General features: G+C 39.3%; 1 pseudogene; it reads right to left on the bottom strand.

Moving 5' to 3' along the window:
• Window positions 1-3,029: 3,029 nt before the first annotated feature.
• Window positions 3,030-10,886, bottom strand: part of LOC149262795 (uncharacterized) — a 45,430-nt pseudogene continuing 37,573 nt past the window's right edge.

Genomic DNA, 10,886 nt, shown 5'->3' with positions numbered 1-10,886 from the left:
ATATAACAAGAAGGTCCAGGAGGAGTTACAACCGATGATTCCTGATCCAGCATCAACCCCCCAGCAAAGGAATCCCCTCTTCACCTCCAACAAAGCATAAATCACCCAATACTCTGATCTCCATCTCAAAACCAACAACAATTCTTTGCAATGTACAAAATTCCAGCCTCTGGATCTCTGGGATGAGGGATCCATATATAGATGTATGCAAAGAGGATGAGTCAGCTTATGATTTGACTAGTGGCTTCTCTCTGTCAGTTCTTGCTTCCACTTGGAGACTGAGAGCCTCTTACTCATCCTTGGTCGAACTCAGTGAGGCAAGTGTCATTGGGGAAGATTCTGGAAGCTTCCATTGTCTGTCCACCTCGTGGAATGACACTGCCATTTGTCATTTCCCGTTCAACGCACCCTGGTAGTGCATTTAGGTGCGTTGCAACGCACCTAGCTAGTGTACTTGGGTGCTATGCAACACAGCTAGCTAGTGGAGCAGCTGAAATGATCCTGATTTGACTGATTCTGAGCAATTTTTGGTGGAGAACTTCTGGGAGAAGCTGTAATTTGTTGACCTTGTTCCTTTACGGGCCGGAACAACACTTTTAGGGACTTAGGATCCCTTGGTTTATGGACATTTCATGCTTAGAGCTGTAAGGCACAAAAATGTCTATAACATCTACCTTGGCAGACAAAACATTGTTGGCCCATAGATTGCAAAAACTCTCTGCACAATAATTCTGCCCAACTAGAATTGGAGAAAGCTTCATCACAGGCCAAGGAAAATAGAATCAAGTCCTTGGAAGAGATTATTATAGAGTTGGGACATGATCCCCAGGGTCCGAAAGGCATTCGGGCCTTGATCAAAAAGAAAGAGGAAGACATAGCAGCCCTCAAAAGACAACTCAAGCTGCCAGCAACAGTACATCCCCAAGCCACAGAGATAGCACAACAAAAAGAAGAGTAGGATGTGATAACTTTGCTTATGAGTTTGCACAAAAGATTGATATAAACAAAGAGTGCCTTGGAGGCATCATTGCAAGGAAGACAGGGAGAGTTGGCCTCTCAGCCAATTCAAACAGCTCACATTCTTACACCTGCTCCTCCTATGGCCACCACAACAGTCCCTCCCATTGATCCAACATCCACAGTAGGTACCTCAAGTTCAGCACAAGTTTCAACAGCAACTACAGCAACAACAGAGCAAGAGACCAACTGAGGTATGGAGGGAATGATGAAAGAAATAAAAGCCCTGGAAGTGCAGATGGTAGAATTGAAAGAGGCCAAAGAAAAGCTAGCCAAAATTGAGGAAAGATATGACAAGTCAAAGCAGGATGTAGCTGAGAAGACAAGGGAAGTGAAAACCTTGGAAAAAAAGAATAAAGGAGCTAGAGAAAGAGCTTACTCTTAATAGGACCCTAGCTGAGGTCAAGAAAATTTTGTGGGCCAGGATCGACCAATCCATTACTGACTAGTGGCAATCAATCGGAACCATACATGAGCAAATGGACTTGATAGGCTTAGCTCAATTTGAAAACCAAAAGGCTAGAGCATCATTAGGGAATATGCCTGAGCAAGCCAACATGATGATTCAATTTCTAACTACTCATACTAAAGAGCAACTGGCAGTAATAGGTATCAGGAACAGGACTGATACCATCTTACTAGTAAAAAGGGTGCTAACCCTAAGGAATTTTATACAAACTCTAGAAAGAAAATGCCAAGAAATGCAAGCAGAGGTAAATGAGTTCAGAATAAAGTTTGCAGCATTACAGAGCAGAGGGCTACCAAGTTTAGCATCTAGCACTAGAAGACCGTTATCTCATGAGCATTATGCCAACAGGGTAAACAACTATGCATCCAATCAAATCACAGCATCCTCAAGCACATCAGAAGAAACAGGGCCTCCATCTGGACAGAGTCTCTATGACAAACTAGAAAACCTATTTTACATTGAGCATGAGATAAACCATCTCTTTGAAGTCCAGCCAAACTTTTATAAATACACTGAAGCTGATGAAACAATGATAAAGATACAAATACATCAGCTGCCTACAGAGGATTGGTGGAAAGGAATGATGGAAACATTGCTCAGGTGATTTGTTTATTAATTTTTTTTTATCAGTTACAGGTCAGCACATACAGATAGCATGGTCCACCTGTCAAAGGGAAGAAAAAGCAGCGCAAGACGGAAACAGAATGGTCACTACAGCTCAATGAATGCAAAGAAATCGAGCGCTGATGATGAAGACCAAGACAACAACAAACAGCGTACCAGCATCAGGACAACAAACACAGAATGAATGCGCAGCAAGCAGCCGACTCACACAGCCCAGAAAAGTCAAAATATCTCTGACCGATTGGACAGCTAGCACATTCATAATTATTACAACATTTATTCCCTCATCTACTACTTCTTAAGAGTTAGTAAAGAAAGTTATGAATTCAAAGACTTATCTTCATGATATTTTGTATCACCCTTTTGTATAAATACCTCCCCATAATATGTATTTTGGGTTGGTGATTTTCTCTCTAAGCTATGCTATAATTTCTAAGACTTTCTAATACAAATGGCTGTTGAAGTTCATGGTTTCTGCACTGTCTGAATGTGCAAATGATGTTTTGGGACCTGCTACTGAATTCCTGAGTCATTCAATGGAAAAATAAGTTATTCTAAACTGTGTTTTATGTTTTCTGTGTTTGCAAATTTCATATGTATTCCATAATCTTAGTAATAAAGAAGAAGAATAGTTCAGGATTTGTTTAAATTGCACCCTGTGCTCAATCTCTGATATTACTTATGTTTTCCTCAGAATTAGTCATAGATATGAATCCTTAACTGCTCATGTTTGCACTAATTCCTTCATTTTGAATACTGTTTGGGAATTCTTAATTGCTCCTGGACAATACTCATACATTTTCCCTCTGCCAGCATAATGAAAGATTCTTGATTGCCTTTCATTCCCTGACTTCATTCCATCATTTCCAGATTTGAAAATTGTTCCAAAACTACCTATCTTGCTCTGTACCATTACTATCTATCCAAGAAACACTTTCAGCTGTACACCACCATCGACTCCATAGCCCAATGGAACAGACTGTCTTAGACTTTCACCCCAGCTCTGCTTGAAATCACCTTCCAACAAACGTAAAACAAAAACCTGTGCATCATAACTAGCCTAAAATATTACAAAACAAAGCTAAATTACAAAGAGAGAGCCCTCTCTGGTTGCAGGTAGGCTAGGATCTGCAACTAAAAGATTGGTTAGTGGTTACCTCGGCCGTATTCCCTCCAGGAGGCAGGGAACAACCTGAGTGATAACAGAATCCAAATCTCTAATACCAAATGTTATGAAACCAGCTCACAAAAAGATAGAAAATAGAGATCAACGCCTTAGAATTCAGCCTCTAAGGAGTCACAATATAACTTAGCCGACCTAACAATAATAATATAAAGCCAGAAAAATAACAATAGAGGGATTCTATGGGGCATAGTAATAACAATATGGGGACAATAGGGGCACAAAAATATAAATAAGGGATACAACTACAATATTAATGGGGTAATCACTAGTATTATAGGGACCCAATAGTGGAACCCCTTGGATGATAGCAATTTTGTTGGGGTCCACCTGTAATCCTTGCTGAGAGATTTCATGACCTAACATGGTCCCTTTAGTCATCAGGAATTCACATTTTTCAAGACTGAGGGACAGGTTCATTTCAATGCACTTGTCCAAAACTTTTCCCAGGTTAGACAAAGCTTCCTGGAAGTTAGAACCATAAGGGGTAAAGTCATCCATATAGATTTCCACTGCATCATGAAACAATTTAGCAAATATACTCAATAGCGCTCTCTGGAAAGTGGCGGGAGCATTGCACAATTTGAAATGAAGGACCCGATATGCAAAGGTACCCCAAGGACAAGTGAAAGTGGTCTTATCTTGGTCTTCCAGGCTGATTTGGATCTGGTTGTACCCGCTAAACCCATCTAGGAAGGAGAAAAACTTCTTCCCTGCCAGGCCATGTAACACTTGATCTATGAAAGGCAAAGGAAAATGGTCCTTCTTGGTGGCCTTGTTTAGTTCCCGATAATCAACACAGATTCTCCACTTCCCATTTTTCTTGAGCACTAGCACCAAAGGAGAGACCCATTCATTGTCAGAGATAGGGTAGACGAATCCTGCATCCAGTAACTGTTGCAGTTCTTCTTTGACAATGTCCTTAAGGGTTGGATTCATCCTCCTTTGAGGCTGCCTAACTAGTTTACAATCTTCCTTAATGTAAATGTGATGAGTACAGATCGAAGGGTGCACTCCCTTCTCCTTATAGCTCCAAGAAAAATCATCCAAGTGGTTTCTTAATAAGCTACACAGTTCTTTCTCCTGAGAGGTGGATAGGGATGAGTTGATCTTCAAGGTTCTTTTTGGGCTGAATTCCACGTTCTTAACTCAGAGAGAGGTCGGGTTAGCCACACAGAGATCAACTAAAGGATTGGCTTGGGTTTCTTCCACCAGCTCTTCTAATGGCAACACACTGGGGGATGGATTCTGAATCATGTTTTCAATAAGATCATCCTCAGTTTGTGGTCCCCCCCGATTGTAGCTTCCATTGCACACAGTGGTGCGGAATAGACTTCATCCTCATCTTCCTCCTCCAACCAGAGAGGTAAATCATGTTCTAATAAAGGTTGGGCAGGAGGATATAGGACTATCTACTTGGACATATGCCCATTCTTGATTGTCATGTTCCCAGCTCGACAACTGATGTAGGCATCTAGAGTAGCCAACCAAGGTCTTCCCAGGATGAGAGGATACCCAGTGAGCTTTGCCTTTGGTTGGAGAACTAGGAAGTCAGCAGGGTACTCCCAAGAATAAATGGAGACCATTACATCTTCCACAATCCCTTTAGGGGTCACGGTGGAGCGGTCTGCTAACTATAGTACTGTTGTGGTCTTTCTTAGGGAGCCCTGAAGGTTGAGCTTGAGCATAGTGTCCTTGGTCATCACATTAATGGCAGCCCCTAGATCAATCAGGGTATGGGGGATTATGGTGCCATTAATGTGGACATCGCCTACAGGGCTTCCAAGGTCTATATATTTCGGACAGATTACCTGCCCCAACATTAGGTTGAACAGTTGTCCTATGACATTGATAGTTGGAGCATCTCTCCTGCACCTGCTTAGGTGCCTGAAGCACTTCTCCTTGATCATCTTGTTGTATATAGGCACATCCTTTATAGCTTGGAGAAGAGGTATCTTTACAAATAATCATTTCAATTCTCCTAGAAGTTCAGTTTCTTCTGGGGTAGATTGTGTTGTTCCAATTAATCTCTTAGGAAAGGGCGGAGTGGCTTTTAGTTCACTTTCATATTTTTCTTCCTCATCCTCCTTAGGGGGAGGTTGGTTATCTGGTAAAACCTTCCCAGATCATAGGTTAATCTCTTGAATCTCCACAACATAGGTCGGGCGTGATGTTTCCCCACTATATCCCTGTTGGGCCTATCTGTTATTTGTGTTCGGGTTCAGTTGAGCAGGTATTTGGGATTTCCTTGGTGGAGAAAGAGGCAATGCTTGTGGCTGAGCAGGTGGTGGAGGCAAAAGAGTAGGAGGAGAGTTATACTAGGGCCTCCACCCCTGATGAGGTGCATTCCACTGAGGTTGTGGCTGAGCATAAGAGTGAAATGAATGAGAAGTTGGTTGAGCATGGTATTAAGATGGATATGACCAAGGAGGGGGTGTGGACCAGGAAGGGTGAGCAAGGGGACCCCAAGAAGGCATGGAAGTGGCTTGATTGGTGTTGTAATATATCTGGGATGTCCCTTGTATTCCCTGCTGGTAAGGTTTGGGCCCATGTGTCCTCCTTTGGTTCATGAAATAAAGTGGTTTAGTGGCTCCTTCGGCCCCTTGGTATGCAGCTTTAAGTCCGGGCAAGGAAGGGCACTAATTTATACAATGTTATTCTTCATAGACTAAACACACTTCTATAGAGTTTAATGGACATTCGTTCATAGGATGCCTTCTGGTGCACCTAGGACAAAAAATGGCCAAAGCCCTCTTTGCTTCCTATTTTTTTCTTTTGATATGCAAGGTATCCATTTGCATTGCAAGAGTCTGCCTCATCTCGCTCTTGAAATCTTCCAGCAGATATTCAAATTCACCTCTAAGGGATGAACTGGATTAGGATGTACTGGCTAAGGGTTGAATTCCCCTACCTCTCTTTCTGGCTACCCTAGAATGGTTTCTAAACATAGTCCTTATGTATTCATAAGGTAGATGGTAGATGTCCCCCCCATCTAGCAAATGGAGGGTATCTAGAAGGTCTTCTAGGACCCCTCTGAGCAGGATCAACTTTAGAGATTCGGGGTAAGTGTGCACCTGGCCCTTTTATAGCTGAGCTAAAACCTCTCTTCATAATCTTCCAAGGATTCATCGTTTCCCATGGTCATTCAAAAGATTTCTTCCTTGGTATCCTTTGACCTACAGTAGTCTTGATATTTGTCATTAAAGTCTTGCTGCATTTAAGCCCAAGTTGTGATGTTGTTGCCAAGTAACCCCATGAACCAGTGCAATGCTACATCCTTGAGGGTAGAAGGAAACAATTTCAATTTCTGCTCATCTTCTGCATAGTCATAGGTTCGACAGATAACAACAAATTCAAAAGGGTATCAGGATCTTCAGTAGTCAACCCATGGAAGTGAGGTAAGGCTGAAGGACTTATGTTATTCATTTTAGTGTCCCCATTGATCTCTTGGATGGGAAAGGTACCCTCTACTATTTCCCCATTCCCCCTAACGTTTCTGTTTTCATCCATGGTCTCAGGAGGGATGGTTTCTTGCTCTTCTTCTGCTATAGGATCTTTGTATATCTCTGGTGGTTCACCTATAGGTTCTTCTGGATCACTACCACCGAAGAAGAGAGAAGGGTGACTTTGTGATGTGGTGGGGGTGTTAGGTAGGAATTTTCCTGAATTATCTCTGTTCATACAAGGCATGAAAGGAAATCTCTTTTTAGGTGATTTTTGTTTTTTTCTGCTTGTACCTGCAAAACTGAAATTGATTGAACAAAAAATTGCAACTAACTGAAATGAACTTACTGAAATGAAATTGCAGAATTGAAATGAAAGCAAGGAAATGACTAATCTACTTTGCTGGAATGGAAATTGTAGAATTGAAATGAAAGCAAGGAAATGACTAATCTACTTTGCTGGAATGGAAATTGCAGAATTGAAATGAAAGCAGGAAATGAGTAATCTATTTTTGCTGAAATGGAAATTGCAGAATTGAAAGGGCTAATCTACTTTTGTTGAAATGGAAATTGCAAAATTGAAATGAAAGCAGGAAATGCCTAATCTACTTTTGTAGAATTGAAATTTCAGAATTGAAATGAAACAACTACTCTACATTTGCTGAAATAAACTACTTAGCAAAATGTTGTAGTAGAAAATAGAAGAAAGCAGTAATCACAAAATACTCGGATGCTTCCCCGGCAACGACGCCAAAAAGTGGTTAGCACCAGTATTGCAGCGATAATGCTTCAACTCCTGGGGCTTCCTACTTTACTTTTATCAACCTGGTGGTTTGTAACAAACTTGGAAGCGACAATGTTGTATGCACAAGTACTAGCTCTTACTGCAAGCTGTCACTTGGTCAACTGGCGCAAGATCACTAGGAGCTCAAGCCAACTTCTATGGGTTTCTAGAAGAAGCTTTTAACTGTGATGAAAGAAAGCTAACTCTACAAAGGCTATTCTATTTGCAGAAAGAGAAGGAAAACTGAAATGTAACGCAAACCCTAGCAAAGCCTAATTTACCTATTAACCCTACTTTTGCAAGAAAATAGATGAAAACTGATGAAATAAGTGCCATTGACTAATGAAAAGGTAAATTGCATTTATTCAAGCTACTTCTGAAAAGAAATGAGAAGAAAACATCTTTTTGTGCTTTTGAGTGTTTTTATGTGAAATTATTATGCTTGTGATTTATTTGGTTGTGATTGTGCAGAGGTTTGGTGGAAAAGGAAGGTGGAGTTGGCTTTTTCAGAGGTGGATGAAGGTGTGGAGAGGTCTTAAGAAGCCCCTAGTACCCTTTTGAAGACTTTCATAGTCATCGGACTTAGAAAAATCACTCACAGAAAATTCTACAGGAGGATCTATAGGAGGAGGCCGAGAGCTATTTTTGGAGTTTTTAAGGTGGAAAAATGATGGGAAAGGGTAACTGAAGGCTAGATGAAGGTGTTGAGGTGTCTGTAGCTTTTCAAGGAAGGTCAAGAGGGAACATGATGGTTGGATTTGTTCAAATGGAAAGTGGGAATCTTATGGAGAGAAATGGAGAAATTAGGGAATATTGGAGAAATGTTGCGAATGACTTGGGAAATATGTGAGAAGTGAGCTAGTGCTAGTTGTTTTATGGATGGATGGTGAGCTAAGGAGTCCTGAAAGTGATTTTCACATCTTCTTACAAAAACTGATCAAACAAAGGACTAACTATACCATGAAAACATAAATTTCTCTAACTTGACCTAATTTCTGACCTACAAACAAAAAATGCTAGATAGTAACATTTGAACAGAAAAGCATGTAGAGATATCTATGGTAAAAGAACAGGAAATGATCTAGGCAACTGAATCTGAACCAATATATCAATCTTTCCAAATCAAGTTATCACACTAGTAGTTACATGGAAGAGCAAAACTGTGTTTTTTGTGGCAATAGTAGTGTCTTCACCTCAAATCATAGTCCCAGGAAGGGAGAAAGGAGATCACGGCCTACTGTTGGCCTTTTTCAATTCTTATTCTGTCACTATAGTAACCTACTTGAGAAACTGAAAGAAAAATAGCTACGCAAACCATTAAAAGCAACCTAATCTAGCAAAGTAAAATGAATCTATGTAACAGAAATTAACTCATGAACTGAAGCAAAAACATATAAGTACATAGCAAGAGGTGTTGAGAAACTTGGGTTGGTCCCTAACCCAAGAGCTTCAGCCCTCTAAAAGATATCAGTGTTGGCTCAAAAACTATTTCATCTTCATTATCAAAAATAATAGTCACATTACATGAACTGTTCTAAAAAAGAAGCTCGAAAATAAGTTGAACAAGTGCTGCACAAAAGTGTGAAAATTATACTAATTATTGGCTAAACTACTGAGGCTCTAAGGCCCCTTATTTATACAAATGGAAACCTCCAACAGTCCTCCTAAAATCAAGGAGCTCGGCTTTCCAGAACTGGAGATAAACAACAGTCTTTCTTTATTTGCTCGACTGCCCCTTGGAATGTGGACCTTTATGCTCCGAGTTGTTGATGGAGGATTCGAGGAATGGGGTCATAAATGAAGGAGACGCCCCCCTACAAATCCTCTTACATGTTTCCCTCGAGTATTTGCTGCCATTTGCTCATAAATCCCTTGAATTTGTCCAAAATTGACCAAAAAATCAGCATAAAGCACACATTAGACTACATGGCAAAATGACTAACCCAATTCACTCTATTATCATAAATATATTCAAAAACAGGCAATAAGCTAATGAGAATGGTGGATTAAGTCGAATTAAGAGGAAAAATGAACCCATATAATTACCCATTTCTGGGGCTCATCAGTAGGTTTGTTGCTACAAATTCTTGGAGATAAGGGGATTTGTGTATCTATTATGTTTGCCTAGAAATTTGTAATAGTAGGTCGAAGCCTACAAAGTACTATTACATAAAGAAGTTATATGGTTTTATCCTAAAAGGATTTCCACTTATATCTCATATTCCATGTTTTACTTATGATATTGTTTTCTTATGGTTCCTGAATGTTTAAATAAGTAAAAATTATCTTATATTGATTCACCCCCACTAGTCTCCCTCTTCGTATAATTGTGAATTCACAATTGGTGTATATCAAAAAAATTTCCTTAAGTGAGTGTTTCTACTATACACACGCACATTGTATAAAATGTTTAAATTTCATTGATAAACTATAAAGTGTGTTTCAATATAAAATTGACAAAATAGTGTCGCAACTTATCAGGGGATTTGTAGCTTTAAAACACAAGCAAATGGCCATTTACATGTGATTTGTTGATGGGATATTTATATTGAAATATTACTTGATCCTCATCACAACCAAGATCTTATAATGAGGAAAACGATCCCTCATTAACAAACTTACCATTAGACTAGAGAAGAGAACCAACCTAACATCAAGACTAAACCTAGAAGAAAAGACACAATATCAAACATAGTATTCTATTGTTAAATGTAGTATTAAATACAATTCTAGTAGTACTTGCATATTATGTATCAAATAGAAATAAAACTAAAGAAATATAGTCTTAACTGAAAGGTAAACTAAAGTAATTTTGTAATCCATTTGTATATGATAATATAAACTAATGATCCCACATGCCAAAAACCAATTTCATTAGCCCACATGCCAATGATACATTTTATAAGCCCATATGCCCGTGATGCATTTCTTAATTCCATTATTCCATTTGTAATTTGATAACTCGACACATGGTAATTTCATGATCATATTAGGTAAATGTGAAAAGGTTTGCAAGTTTTGTAATGATAAAAATACGGAATTAGAGATTCAAGAAAGTTAATATTGAAATTTCCATTTGTTTATTAGACAATATGATGAGAATATGCCATCATATTTGATTATTGACCATAATATTAGGATTACTAATTAAAAGAGTGATCACTTTTCCACCTTTTAGTAAGGGGGATGCTTGTTGATGTAAATATTCTCTTAGATTTGCAAAGGGAGAATTTGTGTTTCCATGCATTGGCCATTCTAGTGACCTAAAGTTGCCCAAGAAAGCATAATGTGATACATGATCGAGAAAATTTGGACATCTCAAAAAATTTTGCATTTCCCAAATGGGTATCTAAATATGCCCAATAA

This window comes from Pinus tabuliformis, chromosome 6 (assembly GCF_031772625.1).
Source record: "Pinus tabuliformis cultivar Carrire ecotype Pingquan chromosome 6, CPIR1, whole genome shotgun sequence".
Lineage (NCBI taxonomy): Eukaryota > Viridiplantae > Streptophyta > Pinopsida > Pinales > Pinaceae > Pinus > Pinus tabuliformis.
Note: the sequence above shows the minus strand (reverse complement) of the source record. Positions and strands in the feature narration are given on the sequence as shown.